The sequence below is a fragment of the Capsicum annuum genome, chromosome 3 (assembly GCF_002878395.1).
Source record: "Capsicum annuum cultivar UCD-10X-F1 chromosome 3, UCD10Xv1.1, whole genome shotgun sequence".
Classification (NCBI taxonomy): domain Eukaryota; kingdom Viridiplantae; phylum Streptophyta; class Magnoliopsida; order Solanales; family Solanaceae; genus Capsicum; species Capsicum annuum.
This window is the reverse complement of record NC_061113.1, coordinates 193215026-193231494: the sequence shown is the minus strand read 5'-3', so window position 1 is coordinate 193231494 and position 16469 is coordinate 193215026. Positions and strand designations below refer to the sequence as shown.

General features: G+C 34.1%; 1 long non-coding RNA gene across 1 annotated transcript; it reads right to left on the bottom strand.

Moving 5' to 3' along the window:
- Positions 1 to 210: 210 nt before the first annotated feature.
- On the bottom strand, positions 211 to 622 carry LOC107866222. Its single transcript, XR_001672819.2, has 3 exons — positions 527 to 622; positions 361 to 447; positions 211 to 256 (listed from the first exon to the last, which is right to left on the bottom strand). It is a non-coding gene; the product is annotated as an uncharacterized LOC107866222 (long non-coding RNA).
- Positions 623 to 16469: the final 15847 nt, after the last annotated feature.

The following is a 16469-nucleotide window of genomic DNA, read 5'->3' as shown; positions in this document are numbered from 1 at the left end:
GTCATCAGAACATTAATGCAATAGAAGTATAATAGTTTCTTGTTAGCATCATTAGCAAACCTCATCGAGCTTAATAGAATCCTGATAATCAATTTCACCATGTTTGTCGATCCCAGCAGCATGGGTCTTGAGGATTTCCATCCAAATGATTGAGCAACTCCATGAGCATTCTTTGGATTTCACGGTATGCACTGGTTCCCTTGCTGAAATGGCATCCACCAATTGCATCTATCTCATCCATGAAAATGATGCAGGGCTACAAATAAAGATAATAGAGTGTCAATATTTTAAGGCACCTCCAAAATCATTCTACAAGTCCAACACTCCCAATGTATGAAACGAATTCGATTGAAGTCTTACTTGGTGATCAGGAGCATAATTAAACATTTCCCGAATTAATCTTGCACTCTCACCAATGTACTTATAAATAATGGCACTTGATACAACCTGCAGCAATCACTAATTATAAATGCCCATTATGATATGCTATTAGACTAGAGATATAACCAAATTCTAGTACGCACACCTTTAAGAAATTGGCATCTATGTTGCTAGCGATTGCCCTGGCTAACAATTTCTCGCCCATTCCAGGAGGTCCATAGAGAAGAACACCCTAAGATAGAATCCTCGATAACCTTAGAAGTAATATCACAAGAAAAAGCATTTCTGTCCATGCCGACAAATGTAAAAAAATGCAAAAAAATATATTGAATAATTTACCTATGGAGGCTTAATCCTCTGGAGGAAAAGCTCGGGGTTCATTAGAGGTAACTCTATGTATTCTCTCAGCTCCCTGATCTGATCTGACAGTCCACCCACAGCAGAGTAACTGATGTTGCAAAGATCCTAGAGAACTCTATGAAGGAACATCTTTATGAAAAATATGGTCTTTTGGCCAAATCAGGTGGCATCAGTCAAACATCAATGCTATAGGTATTTTACACTATGAAGGAACATCTTTATGTATCTCTTTGAATACTTGAGACATAGAAATTTAATGTTTTAATGGAAAATAAGGAAAGGAAAATTGAGACGAGATACAAATGCAAAGCAGGCCAAATAAATTAGATTAGAGAAACTAGAGCTAAGGGCATCAAGGCCAGATTTTGTAGTACCTCCTTCTATTTATCAGTTGATTTATCAATTCTCGGGTCAGTAGAAGCTCTGATAGAATTTACTTTTTTCTTCTCCAACCCAGAATATTTAGGTGCCCTGTTTGAAACGAAGATTAACTTCTCAATCATTAGAATTCACTTTTTTCTTCTAAATTTTGACTTTTACGTAATTTATCATGTTGCTGAATATGGTACTTAACACCATTCACAATACACCTAGTACGGTTTGTTCCACGCACATCAGGACCCATAGCCAAAGAATATACTTTCATGATAGACCTTGACTTCTCCTTATTAAATAACTGCATAATCTATAAGGAAAAGTTATTGCTTTCAATTAGTAAAGAATAAAAAGATAAAATTTAAACACACAACGTGATTATTATCTTAAAGTCACTTACTTTTCTTCTGAACCACGAAGGAAATTGTTCTCTGTGTTTCTCTTCTATATCCACAACACCTTGCTTTAATAGCTCTTCTTTATGTTCTCTGCATGTAAAAAAGTAAGTTATTTACAAATAGTTTAAATAAAAAATACCAACATATGTAAATATATATAGAAGAACTACTTACTCAATAAAAGTTTCTGCTTCTTCGCAATTATTCAACACATACCACTGAGCCATGTCAAAATCTTTGTTTGGTATGGCATCATAATCTCCATCTTTATATGGTCTAACACTTTTTGAAAATATTTCTAAAATAGGCCCATCATTATTGCTAGATCCATCATCATTTTTGTCTTTACGATTAAATCTAGTCTCAATGTCATCAAAATACATAGAGCAAAATGTCAAACATTCATCAATAATATAGCCTTCAGCAATAGAACCTTCAGGTCGTGCCTTGTTTCGGACATAATGCTTAAGCTTGCACAAGAACCTCTCAATTTTGTACATCCAATAATACTGTACTGGTCCCCCCATGCATGGCCTCTGGTGGTAAATGCACAGCTAAATGTACCATAACATCAAAAAAAGCAAGTGGAAAGATCATCTTAAGCTTACATAATATAACAACTATATCCAGTTCTAGTTATTCCAAGTCATCTCATCTCAATGTCTTATAGCATAATCGTCAGAAAAAATCACTTAACTCAATCAATGCTAAAGAGACATCTTTATTTTTAAATCCACAAACAGCAATAGGCAGCACTCGATGTAACAAAACATGATAGTCAGGACTTTTGAGTCTAGTTATCATACCATCATCCCCATTTACACACCCTGAGATATTTGACGCATAGCCATCAGGAAATTTAACAGACTTTAACAATGCTCAAAACTTCTTTTTCTATTCTTTTAACATATTATAACAAGCACCAGGCATTGTATAATTAGAACCATCATGTTGCAACCACAGTTCTTTTCTTATATTCATATCTTTTAGATCTTGTGTTGCTTTAGAAGTATCTTTAGTTTTCCCCTTAATATTCAATAATATCCCCAAAATAGCCTCACAAATATTCTTTTGTATATGCATGACATCTAAATTAGGTCGCAACTTCAACCTCTTCCAGTAGGGCAACTCAAATAGAATACTTCTCCTCACCCAATTCAACTCTTCAGGAAGACGTTTCTTTCTTTTATTATTTGAGTGTTTTCCTGGTTTATAAGTACTGAGTAAATCTAATTGTTTCAAGATTTTATCACCTGAGAGCTCTTTTGGCTTCATTCTTTTTTCTATCTACCCATCAAATTTCTTGCTTCTTCTCCAAGAGTGATTGGATTCAAGATACTGACAGTGACCTGTGTAAGAAATTTTGCCTCTTACCCTTTGTGAAGATGCATCCATGTTGCAAGTAGGACATGCCATGTATCCCTTAGTGCTCCATCCAGATAAATTACCTAATTCATTAAAAAAAATTACATGTTCAACAATAGTTTATAACCTGAACATAAAAATAACATATGCAGAAAAACAAAATTCACTACAATAATGAATAAAAATTCAATCTTCTCATGTATTGTCAATTAGCTAAAAGAACACCTTTTTGTCATGCAAAATAAAATTAATAATTGCACAATTTTTCTCTCTAGGAAAATAGACAGCTAGGAAAGTAGAGAATTTTAAAACATACCATAAGCTGGAAAATCATGTATGGTCCATAAAACAGCAGCATGCATTTTGAAGCACTCCCCAGCTGATGCATCGAATATATCTACACCATCACACCATAACTTTTTCAATTCATCAACCAAAGGACGCAAATAAATATCAATATCCTTTCCCGATGCTTGGGGACAAGGAATAAGTAATGACATCATCATAAATGGGTCCTTAAAACATTTCCATAGAGAAAGATTATAAGGAACAAGAATGATAAGCCACAAACTATATGATGTGCTCATGTTACCATATGGATTAAAACCATCAGTTGCAACACCAAGTCTAACATTATGAAGTTTTTGTGCAAACCACTTATGATTCTTGTCAAACTCTTTCCATGCTTCAGAATCAGTGGGATGCCTTAATATATTTTCCTCATCAAGACATTTCTATTTATGCCACCTTATGTCCACACTTGCTTTACTAGACATAAATAATCTTTGAAGTCTCGGTTTTAATGGAAAATACCATAAAATTTTATAAGGAATCCTTTTATCCCTTCCATTGTTAATTTTTCACCTCGAAGTACCACAATGTGGACATTCTTGTCTATCTTTATGTTCAGCCCAGTACAACACACAATCATTTTTGCAAGCATGAATCAAAATGTATCCTAATCCCAAACCCTGCAACATATTTTTAGCATCATAATATGACTTAGGAAGTGTCTCGTCAGCAGGCAATGCCTCTTTTAGCAACTCCAGCAACATATCAAATGACTTATTACTCCATTGATTGTATACTTTCAAGTGTCGCAACTTCACAGAAAATGAAAGATTCGAAAATTTCTTACATCCCGGGTATAATTCACGCTCATCTTCTTTCAAAAATTTATCAAATGTTATCGCTTATTTCTACTCATATTACTACATACATTATTACCAGTCTCCTCTGAATAATTGACAAATAATCCTTCAGCGACCTCTTCTAACATAGTACGAATTGCATCGTCCTTATCATGGACTTCATTTTTATCTTCACTGTAAACTACTTCATTGTTATCTCTCATTTGTGATTGTTCCCCATGGTGTCTCCAGTGCATGTAACTTTCCATAATTCATTCGAGCAACAAGTGGTCATGCACTATTTCTTGTATTTGAAAAAACACATTTAAGCAATCTGTACATAACGCTCAAATTACACTCTTGAATGGGTGTAAGCGATCGTTCTCAATATAAAACCCAACTAGGTTGGGGTCAAATCCCATAGGGAATATGGTATGATTTTAAGTCGTTTGCGATTTAATTCACCGATAGTCTAATGTTTCCTGAAATGGGGGGTTTAAGTTTAACAAATAATTGTTTGTCACTTTAATTTCGGTGTTTGTAATCAAGAGTTTATGAAATAACTAAAATTATGTTCACTAGGGCTTTCGGTACATGACAGATGCTAAAGGTGATTCAAGATTCTCACAGTGGATTGGATGACAAGCTATTTTTATCGATGTCATGCTTAAATATATCTTGACCTACTTAAGCGTTTAATTCCCTAATCCTCTCCGACTTAGGGAATTTTTATTCACTGCCCGAATTTTACCTCAGGTTAACCAACCTTGTTACAGCGCTGATTATTAAACGAAGTATTTTTGAGTCCTTGTTGATAATTCACTTCCTACTATATTTGATTTCTTTCTCAAGCAAATCAAAGAAGGTGTGTCTACTGTTTACAACCAACAAACGTTAATTAAAACTTTAGAATTATCAAGAGATCCTACCACCTATTGAATCTTGAATACTTAGCACCTCATCAAGACCTAAATCTAGATCCCATAATTCAGGTTAAGGGAGATTAGCCACTCATGATGCAATAAACGAAACACATAATCAAATTTATTATTTGAAAGATAAACTTACATAGATGAATAATAACCAGTGAATTGTAGATTAGATCACAAAGAAAAATCCCAAAAATACTGATAATAATCTCTCAAAATAGTTGTGTCGTTAAAGTTTAGAAGTAGAGAGAGAAAATATCAAAGTATGTTATCAAAACTCACAGTGTCGAATAATGTCTGGAATAATCTTCTAGAAAACCCTAAAACAAAGTTTTAAATAGTTTACCCTAATTATGGAAACAAAATCAAGGTTACAGCTTTTCCTAGAAATAGATGACGACATCCGTGATAGCTTATCAAGAGTCTGATGACTTATCACGGATGTCGTCAGCTTCTCTTTACTTTTGGCTCTTATTTTCTAAGACTGACGACGACAATGACTTATCAGGATTTTGATGGCTTATAGAGAACATCGTCACATTTCTGCTCCAATTCTCATGTCCTGTCTACGTCTGATAGTATCCTTGATGCCTTATCACCATCCTGATGGCCTATCACAAAATGTCGTCAACTCTTCCAGCTAAAACTCATCTCCTGTTTAAGGCTGATGGCATTCCTGATGACTTATCAGACCCTTGACGGCTTATCACAAAATATTGTCACAACTTCTACTTTAGGCCAATTCTCTATCTACTGATGACGATAACCTGATAGCTTATCACAGGGCTGACGACTTATCACAAATGTCGTCAACCACACTTGTCTTCAGATTTCTTCAAATTTTAAACTTTTTGCTTCCATTATTGTTGGTTCTCTATCATATCAGCTTAAACTACAAAATCAAACATAAAGTAATCAAAAATCACTAAAGTTGCTCAAGACCTTGCAATTATTTAGAGTTAAAAGCCTCAAATGTGTTAGCATATGCTCACACATCAATACCTTCAACTTAAAACAATTGTTTGTCCTCAAGCAACCAAAATATAACTAAGAGACTACAAAGTACAATTTGGCAGTTAACTACTCATATTAGTTCAGAGTAATTTCATCATCTCCAAGGTCAGTCAATTTAAAACTCACTGTTGATGTTTTGAAGAACAACCATGCAACTCACAAGCATCAAGATACGGCAAAAATTCAGCAATAACAATCATTCCACACCAAGATCACACTATCTGAGCAAGTCAGTGACAAGCAACATACCCAGTGTGCCCTCACAACAAAGAAATCCCTTTTTCACTTATATCAGAATTCACATACATAAATATAGGGACAATCACAAGACTCACTCTCAGAATGAAGTTCCAAACACTGAATGTCAAATGTCATAGGCTTTCCCTTGTAGTCAGTACCCAAGTCTTCAGATAGGTCAGTTAGGATCACTATAGGAATTTTCTTAAGCTTGTAACGTAGGTCAGGGATGGTATGATATTCATGGATATTTTAGAGTGACTATGCCTCTTTGACACTACACTAAACTCTTAGGGTTTTACTTATCAACCATCTTTTCTTCCTCTCTTTTACTGATAACTCCTATCCTACAATCTAGGTATGACTAACAGGGTAAATTCTAGATTCGGCACATAGAAGGAGCTGAGTAAGACCTCACACACTCATGGCACACAAGTACATCGCATATCACTACTTATCTGATTCATGCAATTTGTTCAGCAAAAATCATCAAGTTGCCAGACTAATGCCACAAAAAATGTACCGCAGTCATAGATGAATGCAATTCACATAGTTATAAACCCATATTATTGAAAAGGTGCTCAAAATTCACAAAACAAGCTAAATGCCTCAAGTACCTATATTACTCTTAATTATCTATCAAAAATTATTACAACAACATCCTACCCTACACCCTCAACAAAAAATTAAAAATAAAGCTAAACTAACATTTAGAGTATACCTGGAATGGATCAATCCCGGGGTTCATGGTTGCCTCTCATGCAACGCTTGATTTACTGTTGCGGCATGACTTGGTTGTCCTGACTACTCAAACTTTGCCAAGAAAACCTGTTGATACCCCTTTATCATCTTCATAGAATACATCAACGATTGAGAAAATACCCATCTCTTTTTGCTGAGTCATGGATGAATGTATCTCGAAGCGTGCTTCTTTATCATTTAGCCTGAACTTCAGTTCATTCATCTCTATGTCTACGATCACTCTCCCAGTTGTAAGGAATAGTCTACCCAAGATGATGGGCACTTCAAAGTCCACCTCGTAATCTAGGACTACAAAATCAGCAGGCAGAATAAAATCGACTACTTTTACTGAAACATCATGTAATATGCCCAGAGGCTACTTCATAGACCTATCTCCCATCACCAACAGCATATTTGTTGGGTTAGGATTCCCCAAATCCAGTTTCTTGTACATATCAAGTGTTATCAGGTTTGTACTGGCTCCCAGATCGCATAATGCTTTGGTGAATTTCTGGGAACCAATAGTACACGAAATGGTAAACGCTCCTGGGTCTGCCTTTTTCTGCACTAAAGACCTTGTAGAGATAGTGCCATAATGGAGAATATTTTCCTCTGGCTCATGGCTAACCTTCTGTTTCTTGGTCACAAGGTCCTTCATAAACTTTGAGTATACTGGTATTTGCTCAAGTGCCTTAACCAAAGGCATATTTATTGCCAATTGCTTGAGCATTGCCAGGAATTTGTTGAATTTTGCATTCTCAACCTTCTTCTTCAATCATTGAGAAAATGGAGGTGGTGGTCTTGGGATAGTTTTCAACACCACTTCCTCTTTCTTCTTTCTTTCCTTCCCCAAAGCATTAACAGAACTATCTAGCTTCTCAGACTCCACTGGATTACTTTTTTTGGATTCATCAACAACTACCTCACCATCTAAAGATTTTCCCACAGAAAGGCCAGGTAATATCTTACCACTCTTAGTGGTAATCTCCATACATGAGCCATCATTTTACGTATTCTGAACTGTATTGCTTAGTAATTTTTCGCTCTTTCTCTGGTTAAATGCAGCAGAAAATTGGCTCATCTGCTACTCTAACTATTTGATGGCTGTGGAGTGTGAGTACACCAACTGACTGATGGATATCATATCGATCTTCATGGTGGTTACACCAGAGTTGGTGGCCTCAACTCCCTTCAACAACTTCTCCATCATGTCCTCTACGAATATCTTTCCAGAGCTGGTTGAAGCAGCTTTTTGATTTCTAGGAGGAACATATAAACCACTCCTGTCATTATTACTTCTCCAGTTTCCCTGCTCCCTATTTTTGTAACCAGGCTTGTCATAAACGTTCTGACCTTGATTCCCTTAGCTATTGCCTCAGAAACCCCCTGATATTAACATAATTTGCCTCTTCTTCAGGCTCCATATCAACTCGGTCTTGAGACGTTATGGCCTTCACTTTCTCAGTATTCCCCGATAATAAGTGCTTGGTGAGCAAGTCCATCTGAGTCTTTAGATAGGCCATGTCTTGATCCCTATCCTCATTTCTCCTACATTGTTCAGTAGACATACCAACAGAAACAGTGGACCTTGCTACCACAGACTTCCTAGTATCCTAAGCCCGACTCTGTTTGGTCATCCTATTCAGCATATCTTAGGCATCATAAAAAGACATATCAACAAACGAACTACCAGCAGTATTATCTATAATCGGCTTCGTTACAGAGTTTAGGGCTCTATACAAAGTCTCCATCAAGTGTAGGTCCGTCATATTGTGGTTCAAATACTGTGTCAGCTTCTTCTTGAATCTCTCCCATGTTTCATGCAAAGCTTCAGTAGGGAGCTGTCTAAAGTTGTTGATCTCATCTCTCAACTGTACCCTCCTGGAGAGTGCAAAAACCCATTCTAGGAATGCTTCTTTCAATTCCCTCTAGTGGGTGATGGAATCAGGCGTAAGCTCATTCAGCCATAATATTTCCTTCCCAGATAGAGACAACGGAAATAACCTCAATCGGATAGCTTTCTGTCCTACTCCTAGGTTATCAAAAGATTTACAAATGGTGACCAAATTCACCAGATACAGGTTGGGGTCATCCCCAAGAAGGCCTCCAAACAACCCCTTTAGATTAAGGAGTTGGATCATAGTACTCGTAATGTTGAACCTGGCTCTAGGTGCCAACAGTGGAGGAATAATTTTACACGTTGCACTTGCCCCGTCCATGCTATCATCATCATCATTCAGATCATACTAGACCTGTTGGTACTCTTGTCTTCTTTGGAACGGACGGTTTGGGTTAACATTATGTGGTACTTGTGCAGCTATCTTCTCTGCACGCCTTGGGTTACCAGGGTTCAATAACTCCTCATCCCCTAAATCTTCGTCCTCAAGGTTTGGGTGTCGTGCATGTTGCCAAATATTTTGGACATTCACCTAAGCTCTAGCTAAGGCTGCCAGTTTGTCAGCCTCTTGCTGTTCTTCCGTTCTTCCTATTCGTTGCGGTTCCGGATTTAGTGGTAATAAAGTTTCTTCGGAAACTCTGGTGCTTGACATACACTATAAAATCCTACAAATAAAAAAAATACAAATAAATGTAAATCTAGGAAACTTAAGTAACAATCAATTAGCGCATACAAACTTCAGTTTACAACCGTATTCCCCGACAACGGCGCCATTTTTGATAACGCTCAAATTACACTCTTGAATGGGTGTAAGCGATCATTTTCAATATAAAACCCAACTAGGTTGGGGTCAAATCCCACAGGGAATATGGTATGAACTCAAGTCATTTGCGATTTAATTCACTGATAGTCTAATATTTCCTGAAATGGGGGGTTTAAGTTTAACAAATAATTGTTTGTCACTTTAATTTTGGTGTTTGTAATCAAGAGTTTATGAAATAACTAGAATTATGTTCACTAGGCTTTTCGGTACATGACAGATGTTAAAGGTGATTCAAGATTCTCACGGTGGGTTGAATGACAAGCTATCTTTATCGATGCCATGCTTAAATGTCTCTCAACCTACTTAAGCGTTTAATTCTCTAATCCTCTCAGACTTAGGGAATTTCTATGCACTGCCCATATTTTACCTCAGGTTAACCAACCTTGTTACAGCGCTGATTATTAAACGAAGTATTTTTGAGTCCTTGTTGATAATTCACTTCCTACTATATTTGATTTCTTTCTCAAGCAAATCAAAGCAGGTGTGTCTACTATTTGCAACCAACAGACGTTAATTAAAACTTTAAAATTATCAAGAGATCCTACCACCTATTGAATCTTGAATACTTAGTACCTCATCAAGACCTAACCCTAGATCCCATAATTCAGGTTAAGGGAGTTTAGACACTCATGATGCAATGAACAAAACACATAATTGAATTCATGATTTGAAATATAAACTTACAGAGATGAATAATAATCAGTGAATCGTAGATTAGATCACAAAGAAAAATCCCAAAAATACTGATAATAATCTCTCAAAATAGTTGTGTTATTAAAATCTAGGAGTTGAGAGAGAAAATATTAGAGCATGTTATCAAAACTCAAAGTGTCGAATAATGTCTGGAATAATCTCCTAGAAAACCCTAAAACAAAGCTTTAAATAGCTTACCCTAATTATGAAAACAAAATCAAGGTTACAGCTTTTCCTCAAAATAAACGACGACATCCGCGATAGCTTATTAGGAGTCTGACGACTTATCACGGATGTCGTCAGCTCCTCTTCACTTTTGGCTCTTGCTGTCTAAGACTGACAACAACGATGATGGCTTATCAAGATTTTAACGGCTTATCAAGAACACCATCATATTCCAGCTCCAATTCTCATGTCTTGTCTATTTCTGAAGGTATCCTTGACGCCTTAACACCATCCTGGTGGCCTATCACAAAATGTCATCACTCTTCCAACTGAAACTCATCTCCTGTTTAAGGCTAACGGCATTCCTGATGACTTATCAGACCCTTGACGGCTTATCATAAAATGTTGTCACAACTTTCACTTTAGGCTAATTCTCTGTCTACTGATGACAACCAACCTGATAGCTTATCACAAGGCTGACGACTTATCACAAATGTCGTCAGACATACTTGCCTTCAGTTTTCTTCAAATTTCAACCTTTTTGCTTCCATTATTGTTGGTTCTCTATCATATCAGCTTAAACTGCAAAATCAAACATAATGTAATCAAAAATAACTAAAGTTGCTCAAGACCTTGCAATTATTTAGAGTTAAAAGCCTCAAATGTGTTAGCATATGCTCACACATCATCTGTACATAGGCATCGAATTTTGGTATTTCAATCAAAGTGAGATCGAACAAGCCGCATAAAATATTGGACACCCTCAATATATATTTTAGTAAACTTTGGTTCTTGCATCCATCTTTTATCCATGATCACCTGCACAGGAAAATGAATATCATAGGAGTTTAAGCCTTTGCGGTAACTCATTGTTTTATAATTTTCTACTAAAAGTTTAGATACGGTACCTACTATGCCCCATTATTTTACATATTAAATTTTCCTCTCCCTTCCCTACCCAATTTAAGCCCTGACCTACTCAATTTAAGAATTGTCAACCCCCGCCTTTCTCTATTTCCATCTTCAACAAATTAATTCATAAATCAGAATTTAGTATTTTGATATCAAGAATAAAAAAAACACTATTTACCTCTAGTTTCAATAAATATAAATTCAAAATCCAATTATATTCACCCAATCATAGAAATTATCTACCCCAAACTAAAGGTTACAATCTTGAACAATAAATTCAGATTATAATGTAGATTAACCTAGAAAATTGAGGTAGTTAAACTAAATCAACTCAACTAAATATAATATTGTAAATTCCAAACTAAAAATTTACAATATTGAACAAGATTAGAATTTTAAAAAAAAAATTGGGATAATTGAATTAAATCAACTCACCTAAATGTAAAATCATGGACCCTAAATGAAAAAAAGTACCAATCTTGAGGAAATTTAAGATTAAAAACCAAGAATTAGAGGTACCTGAATATGGAATTCTTGAATCTTGATGGGGTTAGCTTTGTTTGTGAATATTCAGCTTAGAGGTACCTGAACACTTTGTTTGAGCTTGATAACGTTTGACTAAATTACGTGCATGAATTGTGACATGTTGTTGATCACTTGAACTTGATGGAGCTGCTGTGTAGTGTTCTCTGAAATAAGGAGAAGGATTTTATTTTTTTGAAATTTAAACTTTAATTAAGAGAATAAGAAAAGGAAAAGAATCTGATTAAAAAGAAAAGTTAAAATGAATTTGCTTTTAAAAAAAAAACATTTTTAAAAGTGCAAAAAAATTTAAAAAAAAAAAAGTAGTATGTGTGTATACTAACTATGTCAGGTATATTGTTCAAATCGCATCTCCCTAAATACGGATCATTTCAAAACCTACATCAATAGGGAATAATTAGTATATCAAATTGTCTCTTATATATGATTTTAATTAAAAATTAAATATTATTAATTAATATTAATTTCTGTAAAAAAAATATATTTTGTAATATTTACTTGGTGTAAATATCGAATACATATTTAAAGACTCAACCCAATTTTTTACCGATAGTTTTTTATATTTTGAGTTGTTGATTATTGAGATTTATAGTATTTTTTACTATTTTCAAATAATATGTGTATTCCTATCCTAATTTATGTGATTGAGATATTTCATGTGTCATGTTTACAGTATTACAAACATCCTTAGGCGACTTCTTTTAAACAAAAGTGCTTATAAGAATTTTATTCGTTTAAAAGGTTAATTTTCGAGACTGGATAAAAGTCAAGGTCTATTTGAATTCTATTTACAATATCTTCTATCCCTTACTAATACCGTAATTTAAAATATAATAAGTACTCGTTCGCTTTTACTTGTCACATTTTTACTTGACACATCTATTTAGGAAGAAGAATTAATAACATAATTATTTTACTATAGTATCCCTATTTAATGATGTTTATATTGTATCTTGAAAACATACAGAAGCTAAAGTAATATTCCCTCAAGACCAATCATATATACTTTATTTTATTTGAAATGCCCCACATGTTGAAGATAGTAGAAAGAATATATATTAAATGTCTACTCGTTTTCATTTATATTTGTAAGACTAGTTATCGAATCGCCCGCGCTAATATGGGCCCAATATATATTTAGAGTAATATATTTTAGGGGAAAGGACACAAATATCAGCTCGCCCAAAATATTTCCACTGATATAGCCACTGATTTGGCAATTCCAATAGATAGCCATTTAGGCTTTTCTGTTGCTACTACCCCTTTTTTTTGGTCTTTTCTTTATTTATTGTTAAATTTTTAATGTCAATTATTTTACATGTTACGTTCTCTTTCTTCCTATTTTTTTTGTTTGATTTTCACTATTTTTTTCTTTTAATATTGTTATTTTATTTTTTTTGAATAATGGGGAAATCAAGGTTAGGTGCAAAACAGGCACTAGAAAGGTCACGGCGCCTCATGACACCTTCCGTTCTTGCCACACTGTTTATTAATGCATCCAAGTCATTCTCTGAACGTACCAAGCAAGCACAAATTATCAGTTTTTACATGTATCCTTCATATAAGCAAGGAAATATATTGCGATTTAATGTTCAAAAATGTTAAGATAGTAAAATATGTTGATGACTCAAGATGGAAATGATCACGGATAAGTTAACCTAGTGTACTAATCTTTTTTCAATATTGTGCCTACCAATAGGAAAACGAGGACAATAGCTTAGACTTAAAACATAGAACGTACTTATTTATACATGAGTCATACATAATGTCATCTTAAATAAATATAGGAGTATACTCTCTGTAAAAGGTATATTTATATGGTATATATATTGTATCAACATGATATAAAGGTGTATCAATGAGGTATCAAAGTATATTAATGTAGTATAAAAGTGTATCAATATAGAATAAAAGTGTATACCAATTGGCTATAGGGACTGCATGTGCTTGCATAGAATTTTCTTTCTCTTTTTTAAAAAGTTTATCAATATACTATAAAAGTGTATCAATTTGGTTTAGAAGTGTATCAATTGAGTATAAAGACTGCATGTGCCCAATTGGCCAAATGGATAAAAAAGGGGATTAAATTTAGCCGACAGGTTACATTTGTCCACCTTTTCAAATTGTGTCCATTTTTTTTTTTAAATGGCCACCCCATGTCCTTTTGCCTATATGTTAATCCCTCGACCCATCAATAGTTGTTCATTATTAACTTTGACACATATGTTTAAAAATAGTAAATGATAGGGATAATGTTACTATGTTATCTTTTGAATATAATAAATTTAATTTTTAAAAAAATTTACTGGATAATGAATCGTATTTAATATCAATGGTAAAATCGGCAGAAATGAAAAATTATCCATTGATTTTTTAAATTAAACAATATTATTGCACATCTATTTTTAATAAAATGGACAAGTAAATATGGCGGAGGAAGTAATATTTAGTCCTAATTATGTGACACAAATATAATTTGGCGTTAATCAAATTTTTTATATGTTTTTTAAAAAATTTAATTATTACTTATTATAATTTATAGTATTTTTAAAATAGCTTTTGTATTATATACGTTACTTTCTCTATCCTTAATTTTTACAAATATAAAATTTTATCATATTTATTGTTGAGAATATCCAGCATTAAAAAATCACCCAAATAATATTTTTAAATTAAGATTTTTTGTTAAAAATTTATTATTTTTTTAAAAAAATTATGAGTGATAATGTCAAAAGTAAATTTTTTTTTTTAATTATGCAATTAATGTTATTTTTTACACCAAATCAAACGCCACCTGAATAATATGTAAACATGACTAGCCAAACATTATTAATATATCATATTTTGTATAAATTTTATAAACCCCACCAAAGGACCCTTAGGGGTTGTTTGGTTGGGAATGTATTATGCTGAGATTAGTTATTGTAATACCCCGGGAAATTTTTCATTAAAATTTTGTGCGTAAACATGTTGGGTTCTATTTTCTAGAATGAACTATAAATTTTCCATATGGAATGTCTTAGATTATGACCCACCATTGCGTAGAGTATCGAATAAGCTTTCCAACGATAAGTGGATCATCCAAAACGGACACCCGAGCGACGAGTTATGAACATTTCGATCGAACTGTGAATAGTAGTGAACAGTAAAATGTGCAGGAAAAAGTACTGAGGCCTGGCGTATTTTTGCTCCAACTTTAAACAATCATAACTCCTTATACATAATGATCTGGGTGATCTACTATATATCAACGGAAATCTCTATGAGTCCTCTTTCCGATGAAATTAGTTTAATCCAATTTGTCTATCGGAGCAAAACGTTATGGTCGATCTACTTCAGCCTATCAAAAGTGAATTTTTGGGTCAACTTCAAACGATCATAACTCCTTGTACACAATGACCTAGGTGAGATACTGTATATCAATAGAAAGATATGAGAGTCCTATTTCTAATGAAATTGGTTTCATCCAATTTGGATATCGGAGTAAAACGTTATAGTTGATCTACTTCATACTATCAAAATAGTCCACCAAAGGACAGATTCGAGAATTATTTAATTTTTAGGGGCATTTTGGTCATTTCTCCTCACCCAAAATCCGTTCAAACCCTATATTAAAGCCTATTAGAAGCATTATATATTATATTTCATCAAATTCCCTCAAAAATAAAATCCTAAGCTCCTACACCCAACTTCAAGAACCTCCAAAGTTCACCATTTATTTCTGCAAATTTATTCAAGATTCCAAGTTCCTAGTTCAAGAACTCCAAGTTCATCATTCAAGGTATGTGGGGTTTCTCAACAAGAACTCTCTTTCGTTCTTGTGCCCAAAAGTAATTTTCTTTACAAAGGCATGATTTTTATTTGATTTTTATGAATTTGAAGCATGAACCCATATCTTATAATAATTATTATAAAATCTTGATGTTTATGATTTTGAAAGATGAATTTACATGTGTGGTGATATAAAGCATGAATCTTGAATGATATTTATCATGATTTTGATATTTGGGTCATGAATCCCCATTGGAAATTGTGTTTTTTTGAGAAAGTGTGTGTTATAAGCACGTTGATGTTGACTATTTGAGATATTTTGAATGATTTGACCTTTTGGTCTTTATGGAGTTGTTTTGAACTCGAATGTGAAAGAAATCCACAACGTGGTTGATTTTGATAGATGGGAAGCATGACGGCTCTCGATGTATATTTATATATTACTGAAATTATTTTGTTGTGGATTGTCTTTGAAATGATCTGAGCTAAGTCTGGGAGAAATATTTAGCACCGAGTGGGAGGTATAAAGCGACCTTACTTCCATAGAATTACGTGCCCCCGTAGGAGTAAGCTTGAGGCTGATTTATATAGTGATCACTAGTTTGTGTGGATTTAATATCAATAGTCCTACTCCGATGGCAAGGATAGGACGGCTCTCCCCAACGTGGGTTGTACGTTAGACTCCATGTAGCTCACATAGTTTATGTCGGTTATAGGATCCCCCAGTGTGTGTGT